General features: G+C 38.2%; 1 protein-coding gene across 8 annotated transcripts in view; it reads left to right on the top strand.

Annotated features, from left to right (window-relative positions):
• SETBP1 (SET binding protein 1) overlaps window positions 1-19,090 on the top strand; it is a 394,050-nt gene that overhangs the window by 312,928 nt on the left and 62,032 nt on the right. The window lies entirely within an intron of this gene.

Genomic DNA, 19,090 nt, shown 5'->3' on the forward strand with positions numbered 1-19,090 from the left:
GGAAGGTCTTCAGGGGCAATAACACGTATGGTACTGTCATCTCCTATAATAACAATGCCTTGCTTGTTCTGGAATGCCTCCTAAAGGACCTGCCTGAGGCTGTTAACTTTTTTTTATAAGTAGAAGGAGTGTACTCTAAAATAACAATAGTTAGTATAGTATAGTATAGTATAGTATTGTATTGTATTGTAACTAAAACCAGTAACATAGTCGTTTATTATCATTATTAAGTATTATGTACTGTACCTAGTCCTATGTGCTAACTTACACATGACTAGCAGTGCAACAAATCTGTTTATACCACCATCACCACAAACACTTGCATAAAGCATTGTGTAATAGCCTCTATGATATTATAGTGGCTTACAACATCACCAGGCATTTTAGGAGTTTTTCAGTTTCACTACAATTTTATGGGACCACTAACATATATGTGGTCCGTCATTGACCAAAACAATGTTATGCCATGTATGACTGTATTTAAAGCTCCTTCTCCAGAAGAGCCCCCAGAGTTTTCCTGCTGACCACTCTCTAGTCACACATGTTTGAGACAGACAGCAATAAGATAGCATAAAACACAGAGACTCATGAAGTCAGTGGTATGCAAACCCCCAATTAGGATTATTGCCTGTCCATCAATAACAATCACTAGACAATGCAGATTCTGGTTCATCTGCCTCTGCTCAAAATGCTTTGGAGCTCTCTTGGAAATTCTTTCAAGCCCTGCCACATTCTTCTAAATATCTGAAATGTCTTTGCCTTTGAAAGGAAGATGTGATTTATGGAAACAGCCAAATCACTTGGAGCCAAGTCTGGCCGGGAGGTCAAGATGGGTAATGTTAGTTTAGAATTACCCATTTTAGATAGGAGCGCTGTCAGAGGTTTCTCAGCAATGATTGGTTTGGTTCTCCATGAAGATAAAGCAGTTTATTATCTTTAAGCTTGCTGTGGAAAAATACACATAATTAAAACCAATTTAATATTGATAATAATCCCAGTCTCTCACCCTATTTACTATTATGTTGTAGCACAGCAGCATGTGCCTGTATGTATGAGAGTGTGGCCATGTGTGTTTGATTATATGTAAATAGATCAATCTACAGCTAGATAGACAGACATATATAGATACAGCTATATATACTGTTTCTCATGGGATATTTTTTCATTCCCTTTTCCCAGGCATAGTTTCCAGAATTCTCCTATAAATGTGAACCTGTTTAATTGTTGATATTCTCCTAAGATAAGCAATTCTTAACCTTTTTTTAAAAGGCTACAGCTACATAGTTCTTTTAGAATCTGCTGAAAAGTATGCACCCTTTTGTAGAAAAAATAGAAATATATACACATTCATACAATTTGGAAAAGAAGGGACACAAATATCATGTTTAAAACTTTCGACCTAGGATTTGAAAAGCGGCATAAAATTCACATCATAGGATATATTTAAAAACTAAGCTAAAAATGACTTTTCAGTAGACACTGTACATTATTATATAGCATCTCTAGTTAATTAGTTGAATTTCAGGTTGCCTGAATAAGGCTAAGAACAAATAAGTGATGATAATGGAGAAGGAGAAAAGTCAGTGGGTCACTGTGTATTGACGTTGGGATTAAAATAATATAAAAGGTTTCTGTTTACAAGATACAGCAGGCAAGAAATACTTCAAAACCTTTCTGATATAAAATGTTTAAAAGCTGAATGAAGTGTAAGATATCTGTTTACACGTATTTTCAGGTTAGAAATGTGGGTACAGGTTCTGAGATGCTAAAATTGACAAGAAACCTCTAATACAAAGAGATAGCTAGCCTTAAAGTTGGTGGGCTTTTTCTGCAGCTATCTGCCTATTTCTGGATGTTCAGACTGTTTGGTTTATTTGGTTGCTTATAGGGAAGAGAAAACAAATGTAATTCCCATGCAATCTAGGATGTATGACCAAAAATTCCTTTCAAAGAGTGTATTTTATAAGGCAAAACCCTCAGTAAAAGACTGAAATAGCATATAGCCCATCATAGTCTTCACTATAGTTGCAGGGGCCAGTAACCTCTGAGAAATCTTAATCTCAAGACAGTTCTCATATGAATAGGGGGGCAGGGGAGCAGGGTCAAAATAGATACTTGCTTTGTGACTACAAAATGACCAAATGAAAATTTTAGTTTAAAATTCTCCTGGTTTGGTGGAACCCTTAGGCACCTAACAAGTGGAAGTGCATATTATCTCTGGAAAAATGCACTTAGTAACCATGACTCAAATAGTTCTCATAGAAGAAATGCCAAAACATAAATCATGATAAAATATGATAATGCAAAATACATGAGGAAACAAGTTTTTATAAGACTCAGCAGAAGCAACAAGGAGTAAAATTAGACCCACTATATCTGGAAAAATATGAATCCCCTCAACTACAAGATAAGTAAGCTCAATATGTTTTAAAAAGTAAAGAAGAACATCAAAAGAATAAGTGCAACAGATTATGAAATATGGCAAGGTAGATTTGAAAACTGCCCAAATAGAAAGTCTAAAAATGAAATACATAATAATTTAAATTAGAAACACAATGATGGATGATGTAGCAAATTAGGAATAGCTAAAGAGAGACTTGCTGAACTGGAAGATAGATCCAAAGAAATTATATGTAATATAGACAGAAAACAGTAGAAACAAAGGTTAAGAGAATCATAAGTTAAAAAACAGATTTTTCATACATTTTATTGATGCTCCAGAAAAGAGATAGTAAAAGGAATAGAGTGAAAAGGATATTTGAATATGTAATCCTTAAGAATTTCTATAATTGATGAAAGCCATCAATCCTCAGAAGCTGAAAGCCCAAGAAATTCCAAACAGGATTAAAAAAAAATTATCTAAGTGGACACACTGTAATCAAACAAAAGCCAGGAGGAAAAGATAGATAACCATCAAAACAAACAATCATTAGGCTTTTAGCCAACATCTCAACAGTAACAATGAAATCTAGTATATGGTTAAAAACTATCTTCAAAATATATAGAGAAAAATAACTTGTGAAGCCAGAGAAACATCCAGAGCAATATCATCTTTCAAAAGCAAGAATAATGTTTTAAGTCTAACAAAACTGAGAGTATTTTCTACCAAAAGACTCCACCTAAAGAGAGTTTTCCCAAGTGTATACTGCAGAAAGACAAAATATTTTCCAGAAAGAAGGTTGGAGATGTGAGAAGGTATAGTGAACAAAAATAATAGAAAAAAATGTGGATAAACGTATATTTAAATATTTGAACATTGGCCAGGGGCAGGAGCTCATGCCTGAAATCCCAGCACTTTAGGATGGCAAGGTGGGAGAATCAGTTGAGGCCAGGAGTTTAAGACCAGCCTGGGCAACATAATCAGACCCTGTCTTTACAAAAATAAAAGATTAGCTAGGCATGATTGTGCATGCCTGTAGTCCCAGCTACTCAGGAGGCTGAGGTGGTAGGATTGCTGGAGCTCAGAATTTCAAGGTTGCAGTGAGTTATAATCATGTCACTGCACTCCAGCCTGGGCAACAGAGAAAGACCTTGTCTCAAAAAACAAACAAACAAACAAAAAACAAACCAAAAAAAAAATACACACACACACAGACCCCCCCACACACACGTTGGCTCTACAAAACAAAACACTAAAAATAATGTTCAATTTGTAATACTAGGAATAGCATAGAAGTACTAAATAATAATGTAAATAGGAGTAATCAGGTTAAAATATTCAAAAGTTGCCTTATTGTTTTAGAAAAGTGTAAAGGTATTAACTTTCCATGTTGTTACATTAAATTTGGGTTTTATAATATCTAAGTTAGCCACTAAACAGATAGAACTAAAGGTATAACTTACAAACCATCAGAGAGAGAGCAAAAAAAAAAAAAAAAAATGAAACCAAAAAAGAAGAAATGGGACGGGCGTGGTGGCTCACGCCTGTAATCCCAGCACTTTGGGAGGCCAAGGCAGGCGGATCACCTGAGGTCAGGAATTTGAAACCAACATAGTGAAACCGTGTCTCTACTAAAACTACAAAAATTAGCTGAGACTGGTAGCACGTGCCTGTAGTCCCAGCTACTCAGGAGACTAAGGCGAGAGGATTGCTTGAACCTGGGAGGTGGAAGTTGCAGTGAACCAAGGTTGCGCCACTGCACTCCAGCCTGAGTGACAGAGCGAGACTGCATCTCACAAAAAAAAAAAAAAAAAAAAAAAGCTAGAAACAAGAAACGGAAAATTGGACAATATAAATCATGAAATAAAATAATAATAACAGTAAACATAAAAGCTTTAAAAAGGCCAGATTGGATCTTCAAATTTATAATCTAGAAATATGCTTGTTGTAAAACATATACCTAAAATATATGGAAATATATGACTGAAAAGGTATGAAAAAAGATAGATAAATAGGAATAGAAAGTTTGTATACTTATATAAATACCATCCAAAATAGTCTTTAATGTCTTTTTCCTTAAAACAAAGTTATTGACTATAAAAAGGGTCCTAGCACAGCTGAAATGATAGAATGTTCAGTTAAAACCAAGAATATTTTAAAATTTCTACTTATATGCGCATAATAACATAGTTTACAACTATATAAAGTAAAGATGACAAAGGAGAAATTCACAAACTTGATCTTCGAATGGAACATTTTAACAAATATTTCTCAGTAATGGATCAAACAAACAAAACATAGATGAGTAAGAATATAACAAATCAAAGAAAAACGATTTCCAAATCTAATTGTAATAAACACGCATAAGTGCTACATCCAACTAATAGAAAATACAACAAAGCACATGTAGAACAATAATAAAAATTGATGACATACTGGGCTATAGAGCATGCCTAACAAATTTCAAAGAGTCAATGTCATAGAGATTGTATTCTCTAACAAAAGACAATTAGATTAAACCCGGTAATCAAAAGATAACATTAAAAGCCCCAAATCATTGGAAGTTAGAAAACACTTATATTTAATTCATGGGTCAAAAAATTTAGAACTGAATAATAGTGAAAACACAACATGTCAAAACATGTAGGCTGCAGCTAGGTTGATTCTTGGAGAGAAGTTTAGAAGTTTAAAGATTTACATTAGGAAATAAGAAAGGCTAAAACAAGAAAGGCTTACCATATGACTTAAGAAATTGGAAATTGTTTATTAAATGAATATACTCAAAAAAAGTAGAAGAAAGGAATGTATAAAGATAAAAACAAATCAATAAAATGCAAAACAGGTGCTGTAGAGAGGATCAATAAAGCGGACTTTTTTTTAAAGACTGATTGATTTTTTAAAAATTGCTTCTCAGCCTTTTGGCTAAGATCAAGTGATAAAAAATTATGATCAAGATTAAGATTATGATTAAGATCAAGACTGATAAAATTATGGCAATAATAGTTGAGGAGGAAGGGGAAGGATAGAATGCAAAGAAAAATATTAGGGAGAGAAGTAAAAAGAAAAAGTATTATGGAAAGTATGTAATTGCAAATGCAATTGAGATGGAAAGACGAATGTATTAGGAACAACTGTATGTCAACATATTTGAACACTTACATGGCACAGACATAGCTTGGGAAAAGAATATAACTTAAAAATATCAATTCAAGGAGAAATAGAAAACCCACATTTCCCTTTAATCATTAAATAAATAGAATCAATAGTTTAAAATCGTTTAAATAAAAATGGTCCAAACGTTTTACAGTTAGTTCTGCCAAGAATTTCATTATTACACAAACTTACTTAGATTGTAGAAGAAAGAACTTTCTCAGGATGGAACACTGATCACTCTCAAACACAGAATGAGAACAAAGAAATAATAGTGGGCCAAGTGTACCTATAAAGATAGATATAAAAGTTCCAAACAAACAAAATAAAAACAAATGTAATCTAGAAATATATTTTAAAGATAATACATTTCAACTATGATTTACCTGAGGAATGCAATTTTGATCTATCATCAGAAAATAGATAAATACAATTCCCCATATTAACAGAACAAAGGAAAAAAAGACAAATGATTATGTCAATTGATGCAGAAGTCATTCACTAACAGCCAACGTTCATTTATGACAAAGGTTCTCAGCAAACTAAGAATAAAAATAAACTTCTTTATCCTAATCAGAGATATCAAGAAAAAACCCTGCAGTAGGCACCAAACCTAACAATGAAATATTAAAAGCCTTCTCTTTGCTATCAGAAACAAGGCAAAGAGGCCCAATGTTCTCACATCTATTCAAAGTTACATTACAGGTCTCAGCCAGTAAGCTAAGGAAAGTAAAACAAATTAAAAATAAAAGGTTTGGAAAAGTAAAAATAAAACTCTGATTATTTTCTTATGATATGACTACAATGACATCCAGAAATAATATATAAACAAGTTATCAAAATTAATAAAAGTATAAGACTAAAAGTGATTAAATACAGAAAATCCTTTTGATATATTTTTCTACTTATTGCTGATGTATAGAAAATGAATACTTGAAAGAACAAAAAGTAATACGATACCTAGAAAGACATCTAACAAAATACATATAGGATTTCATTTTTAAAAATGAGTCTTATTGAAGTTTATTAAAAAATACAATTGAGAAAAATATGTTGATGAATAGAAAGATGCATTATGAAAGTATCAATTTTCCTCAAATTTATCTATAGATTTTAATGAAATTCCAGTCAAAATTTCAACAAGCAGATTTGGAACATTGTAAGATAATTCTATACTCAATATAAAAAGCCTACATGAAAGTTATAGGAATAACTAAGATACTCTTAAAGAAGAAGAAAAGGCGGAGGACTTACCCTACCACATATTAAAATATACAAAACCCACTTTTAGATGGATTACATTATTAACTGTGATAGTTGAAACTTTGTCCTTTTAGAAAATATAGAGCAACACTTTATGGCCCCAGAATAGGAAAGTATTCTTAAGACAAAAAGGCAAATCACACAAATTAATAAATCTGACTATCTTAATGAAACTCGTTTATCAAAAGACATAAAAAAGATAATGATAGCCTATCAACTGTGAAAATATTTGCATTTTATATTACCAAAAAGGAGAATCCGGAATATTTAAAGAACTGCTAGAGTTTAATAAAGAAAAGACTTTCAACCTTAATTTTTACATAAAAAACCTGGGTAAAAGAAATGAAAAGGTATTTTAGATGAGAGAACACACACAAAAAAAAGTTCAGTAATTTTTCTGATTATATTCCAGGAAAATTACAATCAGATTATAGGATTACTCTTGTAATCCAGGAAAATTATAATCATGAAAATCCAAATTAAAGCCACAATCACCCACACTGGCAAAAATGGAAATCTGTGAATACTAAGGATTAAAGAATTATGGGATTAATGATAATTCCTTTTTATTCTGCTAGGAGGAATACCAGTTGACACAAAAATTTTGAAAAACAATTTGGCATTATATAGTAAAATTAAAGATACACATTTCCCACATCTTACCCAACAGTTTCATTCCTCCATGTCTGTTCTCACAAAACTCTTGCCCACATGTGTAGAAGATAAATACCAATGTGCTCATAGGGAAAATTTTTTTTGTGATAGCTGAACACTGGACACAACTTGGTTCCCCATTGACAATAATGTAGATATGTACATGGTGGAATATCCATACAAAAGAAGATTGTTATCCAAGAAAATGAATGAGTCACATCTACACATATCAGCTGAATCTTAGAAACAGCATGTTGAGCAAGGGAATACATGGCCCAATATCTACAAAATTCAAAAATATGAAAAAACATACTATTCAGGGATCCATATGTATGATAAAACTGCAAAGAAAGGAGGTTGGGCAGGGTTGCCATGTATGGTTGTATATTGCACAAGGATTTCCAGCCAAGGGAGTAATTAGAGCTAAATATCAGCCCTTCAAGATACTCCCAAGCCTTTTGCCCAGGTGTGGGAATTCACCTCACAAGGAAGAAAAAGGTACTTTTCTTAAGTTTACCCAAAGGCACCTCTTGCATGTTGGGAGTAACACACATGTGAATGTCAAAGGTATTGGCAATATAATGTGTCTTAAGCTGAGTGGCAGTAGACAACTGACCATGTTATTTACTTTTTTTTTTTTTTTGAGATGGAGTCTTGCTCTGTTGCCCAGGCTGGAGTGCAGTGGCACGATCTTGGCTCACTGCAAGCTCCGCCTCCTGGGTTCACGCCATTCACCTGCCTCAGCCTCCCGAGTAGCTGGGACTACAGGCACCTGCCACCATGCCTGGCTAATTTTTTGTATTTTTAGTAGAGACAGGGTTTCACAGTGTTAGCCAGGACGGTCTTGATCTCCTGACTTCGAGATCTGCCCACCTCGGCCTCCCTAAGTGCTGGGATTATAGGCGTGAGCCATTGCGCCCAGTCATTATTTACATTTTTAATGTACAGTTTAAATGTGAATATGCAGACTTAATATGAAGACCACATTTTTAAAATGTACATGTCCAGGCTTTTTGTGTGTGTGTGTGTGTGTGTGTGTGTGTGTGTGTGTGTGTGTGTGTATAAAATGTACATATATAATTTAACATTTCTGTCTTCATCCATTTATGCTGCTAGTAATTCGTAAAGAACAGAAATTTATTTATCATGGTTCTGGAGGCTGGGAAGTCCAAAATCAAGATGCTGGGATCAGTGTCTGCCAAGGACCTTCTTGGTGCATCCTCACATGGTGGAAGGTAAAAAACAAAGATGAACACTGTCTCCTCACAGGACAGAATAGCAGAAGAAAGCAAACCAACTCCCAAGAGCGCTTGTTATATTATATAGCAGCATTAATCCATTCATGAGGGCAGGGCCCTAAACACTTCCCATTAGGCCCCATCTCCCAGCACCGTTACACTGGGGCTTGTTTCCAACATCTGAATTTTATGGTCCACATATAGGCCATAACACTTACCAAATGATTTGAACTGATATTTTTTAGGAAAATGTTTTTACCAACTTTGAGAAATCAAATTTCAACAGGTCCACAGTGAAATTCAAATGAAGCTACCCCAAAAACCCAATACAGGGTTTATGACTATTGAACATCAAGTAGCTACTGTTCTTGTTTCTTCCTCTCTCCCTCCCTCTTTTCTCTTCTTCTCTCTCAAAAAGTATAAAATACTTATGAGGCTGCAGAGAATACATGTTTCAATGAAGTCTGATAGCCAGGAGCAATATTTGCTGGGCACATGAAAAGTCTTCTCCAAAGAATGTCTCAGAGAATTACAGAGACTAGAGCCTGCTCACCCGGGGCCAGATTGTCAATACAGCAAGGCTCTCCATCTACAAGGTACTTAGGAGAAGAGGAACTTGTAGGGTGGAGTTCAGGCATCTGGGCAGAGCCAGCTTTCTCTCCTTGGCTCCATTCAGCTCTGTGGAGTCACCTCTAGGAGTGCTTCTCTGTCCACGTGTAGGCCTGACAGTGAAAGAGGAAGTATTTACAGACTGGATTTTAACTCTGTCAGGCACTGAAAAACTACCCATGAAGATGAAACTGCTAAACTGACTCTCAGAATCCTCCCCATTCATATCCAACTTTCTGATTTCCAAAGGGCTTTCCCATATGTTATCCCATTTGTGCTTCCACATACTCTTGGAGAAAGGGATGGAGCAGTAGGTACTAGCATTTCCATTTTACACGATGGAGAACCTCAAGTCCTGAGAGGTGAAATGAGTCTTGTAACATCAAGTCAGGCAGATCTTTGGGCTGCTACTCCTATACTCTTCTTTTCCAGCCCACAGAGCACTGGATTAAGGCAGAGGCAAGGGAGAAGACAAAGGGAAAGAGGGAAAAGATATGAGGCTAGTGGAAGAAAAAGGGTAGGAAAAAGGCAAAATAATGGACACTCCTGTGCAAAAAGCAGTGAGATGGGTACAGACAGGTCTCAGCTGACGGGGGTATCCCAGAGTGTTTCCTTCAAGACTCTTTATTGACTAGGGAAGATCAGATGAGAAAGAGGGGAAACACTTGCCATAACACAGGTGGTGTAATCAGGGATGAGGAGGACATCTTGGGAGAGTTTTGGACTAAGAGAGTTGAAGTGTAGGTCTCCCAGTTCCAGGAGCATCTCTTTGTTCTTTGTGTCACTGCATCCCCCATCAGGCTGGCAGCATCTGCCCCTATGATACTAGCTGAGCCACCAGCCCTTCAAAATAGGCCTCCCTAGTCCTCTGCAGATGTCACTCATAGGCACCACGATGTCAGGATGGCCTTAGGTCTTCCCAGAAACCTGCCATCTTGGGACTGCACTCTCCAGCAAGCACACACACCTTCCAGCGTTGGAAGAAACCCAGGCCTTATGCTTGGCCTATTTGCCAGGTGGCTCCCAGCTCTAATCCTTAAATACTGCAGCCCATTGCCAGTGTTATGCTGAGTATTCCTGTGTAACTTTTCTGCAAAGTTCTAGCCAAGCCCTGGCAAGATGCAACTGAAGACAAAACAGTTTCCCCTTAGGTAGAGGTCACTATACAATGGAGCAATTCTTGAGATCTAAAGATCAAGGTTTTTAGACTAATGATTTGATCTCCATTGCATTAGTGTAAATTGGAAATGGATACCATATCTTTAATGCTAATTAGGCATTGCATTACTTAGTCTTCCAGGCCTCATGTAAATAACAATTAGCAATAATTTAGCAGTTGTACATGCTGGCATCTTCTAAGCCATACCATTGTATACCATTCCAAATTCCTTTGCATTAATTAGGATCATAAGCCAATCAGCACTAATTAGGAAGAAAATAAGTATAATAATAAATGAAACAAAATTAGTGATTTGTATCTGGTTGGTAGTTCCTTCCCTTTGCAGTTCATCAAATAGTCTTAATGCGTAGGAACTTCTTGTAATTGAAACTAATTATGAGGTTTCCCCTGCTACTTTGAGCCTCATGTTCAAATCCCACGAAGCTCATTAAATAAGTAACAAAACTGGAATCTTTAGCACATATTGTAACTTGGATCATGTTAATTAGCACCACACGCAAAAGGCAGCGAGAGGCCGTTTAGCAGCCCCTGTTCTAGTTAAAGAGAAGGGAGATTGGGACCGTTACAGTTCTTTGGGGCTTTTAATAAGCCAGGCCAGTGGTGGGTGGGTACTGTGGTGAGAAAGTTCTTGTTATAATAGAATGATGGTTTGGGGCAGAGAGGACAACATGGAATCCAGGGCCAAGCTAACCCTTGACAGGAGCATTTCTAGCTGTCACAGTTGTGTATGGAAAACACCTGAGTGGGGTGGTAGCCCCATTTCCGGGGTATCTCTCCTCACACCAGGCACTTGCCCCATACCTGACTCTGTGGCGACCTCTGCCCAAACTTGGGCCAGTTACAGAGCTTTTCTCTTCAAGGTTGAGTGGTGAGCATTAAAGACCCCAGAGATTTCACTTGCCCTGCACAGAATAAAATTGTATACACATAAACCCATGTGTCTGTTTCTAGTCAAACATATGTACCGTTCAGTAGACATATTGGCTGTATTCACAGCTTCCAGCGCTGATCTCAACGACTGCCGTTCCTTTTTCATATACAGCTAGATCTGTAGATAGCGCTCTAGGCTGCAATTGGAAGATGCAGTAGAAATATGCTCACCCACCAATGTGTCTTCTGCCCTCCTGTCTGTGCTGTGGAGCAGTCTGAAGTTAAGCACTCAGGATGATGATGGGGAAGGTTGGATACGGGGATGTAAATCCACAGGGATGTTGGTTTATGGTGTACCCACCTACAGTACTAGAACTCCATAAACAATATTATTCACTGCTGTTTTATGAGAAACAGTTCTAAAATAGCCCCAACAGAAAACACTTGTTACTCTACCATTTTGACATGTCAGGTTTGATGGCTTGATGAGCAAAAAGACATGGACAGAGCTTTCTAGACACCCAGTGGAATCAGAGCTACTGATGTCTTAAGCTACTAATGTTAACTTTATTTATTTGGATGTAGAACCGTCTGGTTCTTATGTAACAACAGAAAACAATCCTGATCATCCTTCTGGCCTCAACTAATGCCTCATTCTTCTGTAAAGCAGGTCCTACTGTTTGAGCTCACAGAATTTTTTTTTTCTTTTACTCCTAGTGCTCTGGTTACCACTATGAGACTCACGTATGTGTGATTCCAAGTTATCAGATGATAACCTTAGGGGTAATAGTCTGGTCTCCCTAGTCAGGTTATTAGTTATTTAGAATCTGAAGTCCTCATGTGTCACATTCCTTTTCAGCCCTATAGTGGCTGACCCAGGATGTGAAAAAACAGTTTCCAGGAAGTTATGATTTTTTGACAGTTAAGCATTGAAGAGCCTCCAGAACCCAGCATAAGAATGACCCTTTGAAAGTAGAAAAATCTCATTTTAATCACTCCTGTTTTGTTCTTAACATTTTATATATTATGCAGTGTGTGTGATGGGAAGGTGAAAAGTCTGTGGTCTTAACCTCGTCTACTGAGTGATACCTGAAGAAAAAACTCTGGGATGTGTTCAGAGTACATCCATGTCACTGGCATAGATCATGAAGTTGGTGCTTTGTCCACATAGGCACAATAAGATACAAAGTCAGAACCACTTCAGAGATAACTCGCAACGACCCTTCTTACTAATGCTCATAGCAAGACAGGAAAGTAATAGATATCATGTTGTCTGCATTGCTAAAGTCATCTAAACCTGGTGAATCCATTTCATACCAGTTGATTCAATTTTTCTGTGTATGTACAGCCCCCAACAGCACACGTAATTATTTTTAAGGATGTAATTCTGAATCATGTAATGCTGGATAATTGACAATGAAACTAATAAGATAATAGTTATGCCCTGCCACCAGTAGTTTACAGTCTAAGAGAGCTCGTGACTGATCATAGTGAAATTAAATACAGCCGAATTAAGATGTTTAATCAAAAGAAAGAGAATAAGCAAAACACAAAAATCATGTGTCTTTCTTGTTTTAACCACAGATTATTCTTTCCAAAATGTTCTCATCTGTAGTCCAATGTTACGTTATATGACAGTGAACTGTTGGCACGCCAGCCTGTCCTAGTAGCAGTGCACTCTAACCTCCTCATTGGCATGAATGCCAACAAAGGAAATCAGGTGATGTTTAAGAGGGATATGATTTGGCATAAAGTTGTCTAGACTGGGCTTTTGAGCCAAGACACCTATCCTTAGTAGAGGATGAAAGAGGAGGCTGCTCTTGGTTATTAGGCACTAAGACATTTGAACTTGGATAGACAAAAACACACTTATGTGAGTAGAATCAAGTCATTAGGCAGAGATAGGGTCACAAGGAAAAAACAAGAGCCCAGGTGTGAGAGCTAGGCCCAAGGACAGAACAGGGGCTACAGTGAGCAGCCAGGATGTTGGGCAGCCCATGTATTGCCCTGAGGTCTTCTGAACATGCTCCTGCATGGAAACAGGGCATGGTAAGTGTAGGGGGAGGTTGGAGACTGCAGTTAGAGGTCTGTGGATCATTGCAAAGCCCCACTCCTCCATCACCACCACCAAATCTGTTGAAAATGTGTCTGTCTAAATTGTGCTAAATATACTTTTAAAATAAAAAATATACATGTATATTTTAGACTTGATAAGGAAGCCTCCCAAAATTCCATAGCTTTTCATCTTATAATTTTTTCATTGGAAAAAATGGAAGAGAAAGCAGAGAAGTTGTAAGGGAATATGATGAAAACCTTAAACAGTAAATAAGATGCTGCTAAAAATCTGTGTGACTAGAGCCATACATCAACGGGAATGCACACAACACACACACACACACACACACACACACACACACTCCTAGGAAGCTCTGTACTAGACAGAGTGCATGCTTTACATTTTTGTCGCCTTAAAAGCAGTACTGAGTTACGAAGACAGCCTAAGCAATAAAGATGAGGACAGGATGTATTGAAAGTGGGACCCCAACAAAATAGAGGTTGAAACAGCCCAGGTCCTGACTACTTTGCAAATAGAATGATTCCTTAGTATGTGTGATATGGTCATTCATTCATTCATCCATTTGCTCATTCATTCATTCATTCATTCTCCATTTGCTGAATAACTCCTCTGAATCCAACACACTAAATGCTTGCCCTACCAAGGACAGCAGTGTAGTCTGGAATTGCAGCATGAATTGGGACTGACAGTGACTTGGGTTCAAGTCTCAGCTCTTCCACTTGTTGAGTAAGACATTTTTGGTAAGTCTTGTCACCACTCAAAGCCTGTTTCCCCATCTGTAAAAGGAGGGCAATATTAACTCCTTCTTTATTGAGTATTGTAAGGATTAAATTCTATAATGCCTGAAAAGCTCTTAGGCCAGTATACAAAGTAAATGCACAATAAATGTTAGTTGTTTGTGTTGTTGCAGTTAAATGACAGTATTCTATGTCAGTAGAAAGTAGAGGAAAGCCAATACTGACTCCCAGTAAGAGCTTAACAACAAGTAGAGCTACCTATACAGAGTAGGCTGCCCAAAGAGGTGGGGAGCTGTTCATCTCTGCCTGTGTTCAGGCAGAACTTAGACTTCCAATATTAGGGATACTGTAGAAGAGGCCCATCTTTGAGGAGGAGCAGCAGGAAGGACCCTACCATTTCTCTTGTACCATTTGTGCTGGGCCTGCTGCTCATTACTTTATAGATGTGTTCTAATTTGAGCCTTGCAAAACTCCTGCAATGAAGATATTACCCTTCTCCTTTTGGCTTTGCAGGGACAGGTAACATACCGAGATGCCACAACCAGGAAGAGGTAGAAAAGACCTTAGACCCCTAAATCCATGCTTTTTCCACTGCACTACCTTCATGCTCGGTTAACTCATACTGAGACTAAAGGATCCTCAGGAAACTTACTTTAGACAGAATAAAGTCAGGGTGGGATTTTATCCCACAGAGTGAGAGGGAGCTGTTCCTTTTTGAATCTCCAGATCTCATGCATTATCCAAGGCTCCCCCACCAAAATAATAATCATAATAATAACCTGCCTGAAAATACCACAGATCCGAAAAGTCTGGAAAGCTCCTTCAGAAAAGCTTCGCTTCCGTTCATTGATCTCTCTTTGAAAAAAACAAAGCCTTCTCCCCCACAGTTCAGTTCCCTGGCTCCCTGCCCTGCCACCCATCCCTCTCCACCTTCTAGCTACGCTGATGAAAACAGGCCGAAACAGAGCATTTCAAAAATTCACCCTAGAACCCCAGCTTTCAGATCTGTGATCTGAAAAGGGCAAAGAGTGGAAGATGGTGGAGGGCAAGGGTTGAGAAGAATCTTTTTTTTTTTTTTTTTTTTTTTGTCAAGAGGAACAGATTCCATTCTTGAATCCTTTGCCGTGTTATAAACAAGGCTGAGCACACAGCATTCCTCCTAAAGCACATGGTCCTGTTTTTACAACACAGGCCTGGTCCCTGCTGGAATTCAGTGTTTGCCTCAATACTGTTCGTCCTATTCATTTGGGATTTATTTTAATTTCATGGTATTAATGGTGGCCAGGAATGGAACAGTTCTTTCATTCTTCTTCTGTTTTCCTTCTTATCTCCCTCCACACCCTCGATCTTTTATAATTATATTTTTAAGCATGTAAATGTTTCCAAGGGCAATGCCAAATTCTAAGCACTGCCTGTTATTGCCTTTGGTGGGTGCCTTCACCCTCATACCTGTAGCTTCCACTTTTGCTGGCATTTTGCAGTTCCTTCTCCAAGGTGCTCAAACTTCAGCAACTCTCTCATCTGAAGAGACATTATTGAGATTGTTTTCTTTATATAGAAAGGTGTTCGTTTGTTTTACCCTTTCAGGCTAGTTTTAAGGGCTCAGTTGAAAATGTAATCTGAGAAGGGACAGTGTAGACTTGGCTAAAAATTGAAACAGTGGGTCTTCTTAGCTACTCACTGCCTCTTTGAGGATTGATAGTTAAGAACTTGGGTTGTTGGGGTGGAGGTGGGAGCTAAGCACCTTGGTATATGTGAGAAACTAGTAATTAGATTGATCCATTTAAGAAATACACTGATATGTGCCAAACTCAATAAATAGGTCTTTTTCTCAAAAGGACACATCACATTCCACAAAGCTGCCATTGCTCAAAATACTTTGGAATATTTCTGAAATTATCTCCAGAGATTTTGGTATATTTTCTTTTAAAATTATTCATCAGAGAAAACCCTCATCCTCTGAGAAAACAAAAATATGCAAACTTTCAAAAATCACTTGTGCACAATACTAGGGAATCTGTGTATTTTTTAGTTCCTCATCCATGATCATACAGGACCCTGGGCTTTATTGATTGGCTTACAATCTGGTTCTATTGGTTTCAAACTCCAAGTGACATTTAAACAATGGCAATATCGTTGCAATAAGTAGTTTTCTTTTCATGATTACCCTCTTCCATTACAAGTAATGTATGTATGTGAGTTCAAGCCTACTCAGTGGGCCTTTGTCCTATTCAAGGAGCATGATTAGACAGCAGTCTATGCCACCCAACGCCATCATGAACCAGCTACATGGGCAATATTTACTCTAGGCATGGCCTCGAGGGCAGGAGGCACTTCCCACTGTAAACATGTGAACAAGCGAGTAGCCTGCCCATATCTCCATAGCCAAACCATGCTCATATGAGTCCAATAAAAGACTTCACTCCTCTTTCCACATTAGATGCTGGAAGAATAGTAATGTCATGGGAAAAAAAAAAAAAAAAACAGCAGTAATCTGAAAGTCTTTTTTTCTTTTCCTAAATCTTCACAAGGTCTAGTTGCATAGGCACCCAAATGTCTGTTGACCTTCATAATCTAAATGTGGTGACACTCTTTTAAATTCCAGGAAGGGTGACATTTCTTATCACTGTGCTTTATGACTTAGGTGTGGGTAGTCCTTTCATAAGATAGTATCCCACTGTGCCAGTGATTCTTGCCTGGGTTTATTTAGACCCCACCAGGAGACTTTTGGCAATGTCTGGAGATATATTTATTACAGCTAAGTGGGGGCTTCTGCTGGCATCTAGTGAGTAGAAGCCAGGGATGCTGCTAAATACCCTACAAGGCATGGAACAGCCTTTACCCTACCCTGTAACAAAGAATTATCTCATCTAAATGTCAGGCGTGCTGAAGTGGAGAAATCCTGCACCAGAATAAATCTCACCTGATGAACACCAAGGTAGCATATGGCATAGGTGTGAACATAGCCCCGGCAAAATGTATGCACTCCTGCCTTCTTTGAGCATGACTTAGTATGGGGACCAATTATTGTGGTTTTCTTCCATTCGTGCCATAAAAACAGGAATACTCCAGGTAGATGTTGTCCTTGGCATCCCAAATTCATCTTTTCTACACCGATGTTTGGCGTGATGATTGGCCTCATTGTACCTTGGGTGTGATGGATCCTTTCACATGCACTGTGTAGAAGAAACAGCATCTCTACTGTCCAAGTTTATGTAAACTTCACTTTCTATTGTGTAACCAGCTGCCTGTTACAGAATCAAAGAATATCAGAGTAGAAGAGTCTCTTCTGGTTATCTTACCTGTGAGGAAACAAGAATTATAAGAATGTGGGTAACTCTTCAGGTAAATGAAAAAGAAACAGGGTTAGGACCAGGTGTCCTGAGATCTAACCTGGTGCCCACCTGACAGCCTTTCCACCACTCCTCCATCTTTTAGGCAGAGAGCGTGGCAGCCCCAGGCCCAGTGTTTCTGGCTCATAACATATCTATTTACAGGCCTAGGCAGTGAATCACAGGCTTCACTCATGGGTGAGAGCTTATTTCCCTCAGCTGCTGGACCCTGCAGAGTCTCTGAACGGCAAAGCTCAATCCCTGACTTTTCTGCCAAGATTAGAGAATGGTTTGCTTTCTTCACTTCACTCCCAATGTCATTTTTTTAAAACATCATTAATTGACATTGGGAGTGATCCTGATAAGCTTCTCCATCATCATGGTCAGGGAACATACCAGAAATATAGCTGGTGTGGGACAAAGGAATTTCATGGGATGTGATTGTTATTTTAAAAGTAAATAGTAGAAGAAGCCAAGTGATCTGCAGAGTCCTATAAGGGCTTTGGCGCAGCATCTCAGTGAAGGAATGAAACTAATATTATGACAAGAGAGATGCCAACCATCATCACTACACAAGAAAAATAATATATAGGGAGAAAATACAACCTCATACACTACATAGTCACATTGTGTTCCCTGGGCATTTACTAAAACAAGAGTCTTGATGGTCAACCCTTAAAAGTCTCCCAAATTAAGGTGCTTTTCAAACCATTCTTAGACTCACCACAAGGTAAGTGAAAGGAGATACAGTCATCATTTTTCTGGTGGGAAAACTGAACAGAAGAATATTCAGCCCCCCAGCCAGAAGGTGGGTTTGGTGTAGGATGATGCCTGTAATAGGGTCATAAGACCATGGGGTCAACAGATTCTTAAAATTGGGAAAGAATTTCTAAGTGCATCCAGAAGGTATGCACTGGATAAAAGAGGAGTGGTGAAATATGACTCAGGGAAAGAGCTGCAGACTCTATAACAGTGTTCAGAGGGAACAGAATGCAAAACCACCTGCAGATTCACCAAATCGGGCAATAAGCCTTCAAAGATACTCCAGGCCTGACTCAAGCCCTCCTGCCTCCGTGAAGTCTTAAAATCTTCCTTTTTTTTTTTTTTTTTTTTTTTTTTGAGACAGAGTCTTGCTCTGTCACCCAGGCTGGAGTACAGTGGCATGATCTTGGCTCACTGCAAGCCCCACCTTCCGGGTTCACGCCATTCTGCTGCCGCAGCCTCTCAAGTAGCTGGGACTACAGGTGCCTGCCACCACGCCTGGCTAATTTTTTGTATTTTTAGTAGAGACGGGGTTTCACTGTGTTAACCAGGATGGTCTCAATCTCCTGACCTCGTGATCCGCCCACCTCAGCCTCCCAAAGTGCTGGGATTACAGGTGTGAGCCACTGCACCCGGCCTTTTTTTTTTTTTTTTTTTTTTTTTTGAGACCGAGTCTGACTCTGTTGCCCAGGCTGGAGTGCAATGGCATGATCTCAGCTCACTGCAAGCTCCACCTCTCAGGTTCAAGTGATTCTCCTGCCTCAACCTCCCGAGTAGCTGGGACTACAGGCATGCGCCACCATGCCCAGCTAAGTTTTGTATTTTTAGTAGAGACAGG

Source organism: Pan troglodytes, chromosome 17, assembly GCF_028858775.2.
Source record: "Pan troglodytes isolate AG18354 chromosome 17, NHGRI_mPanTro3-v2.0_pri, whole genome shotgun sequence".
Taxonomy (NCBI): domain Eukaryota; kingdom Metazoa; phylum Chordata; class Mammalia; order Primates; family Hominidae; genus Pan; species Pan troglodytes.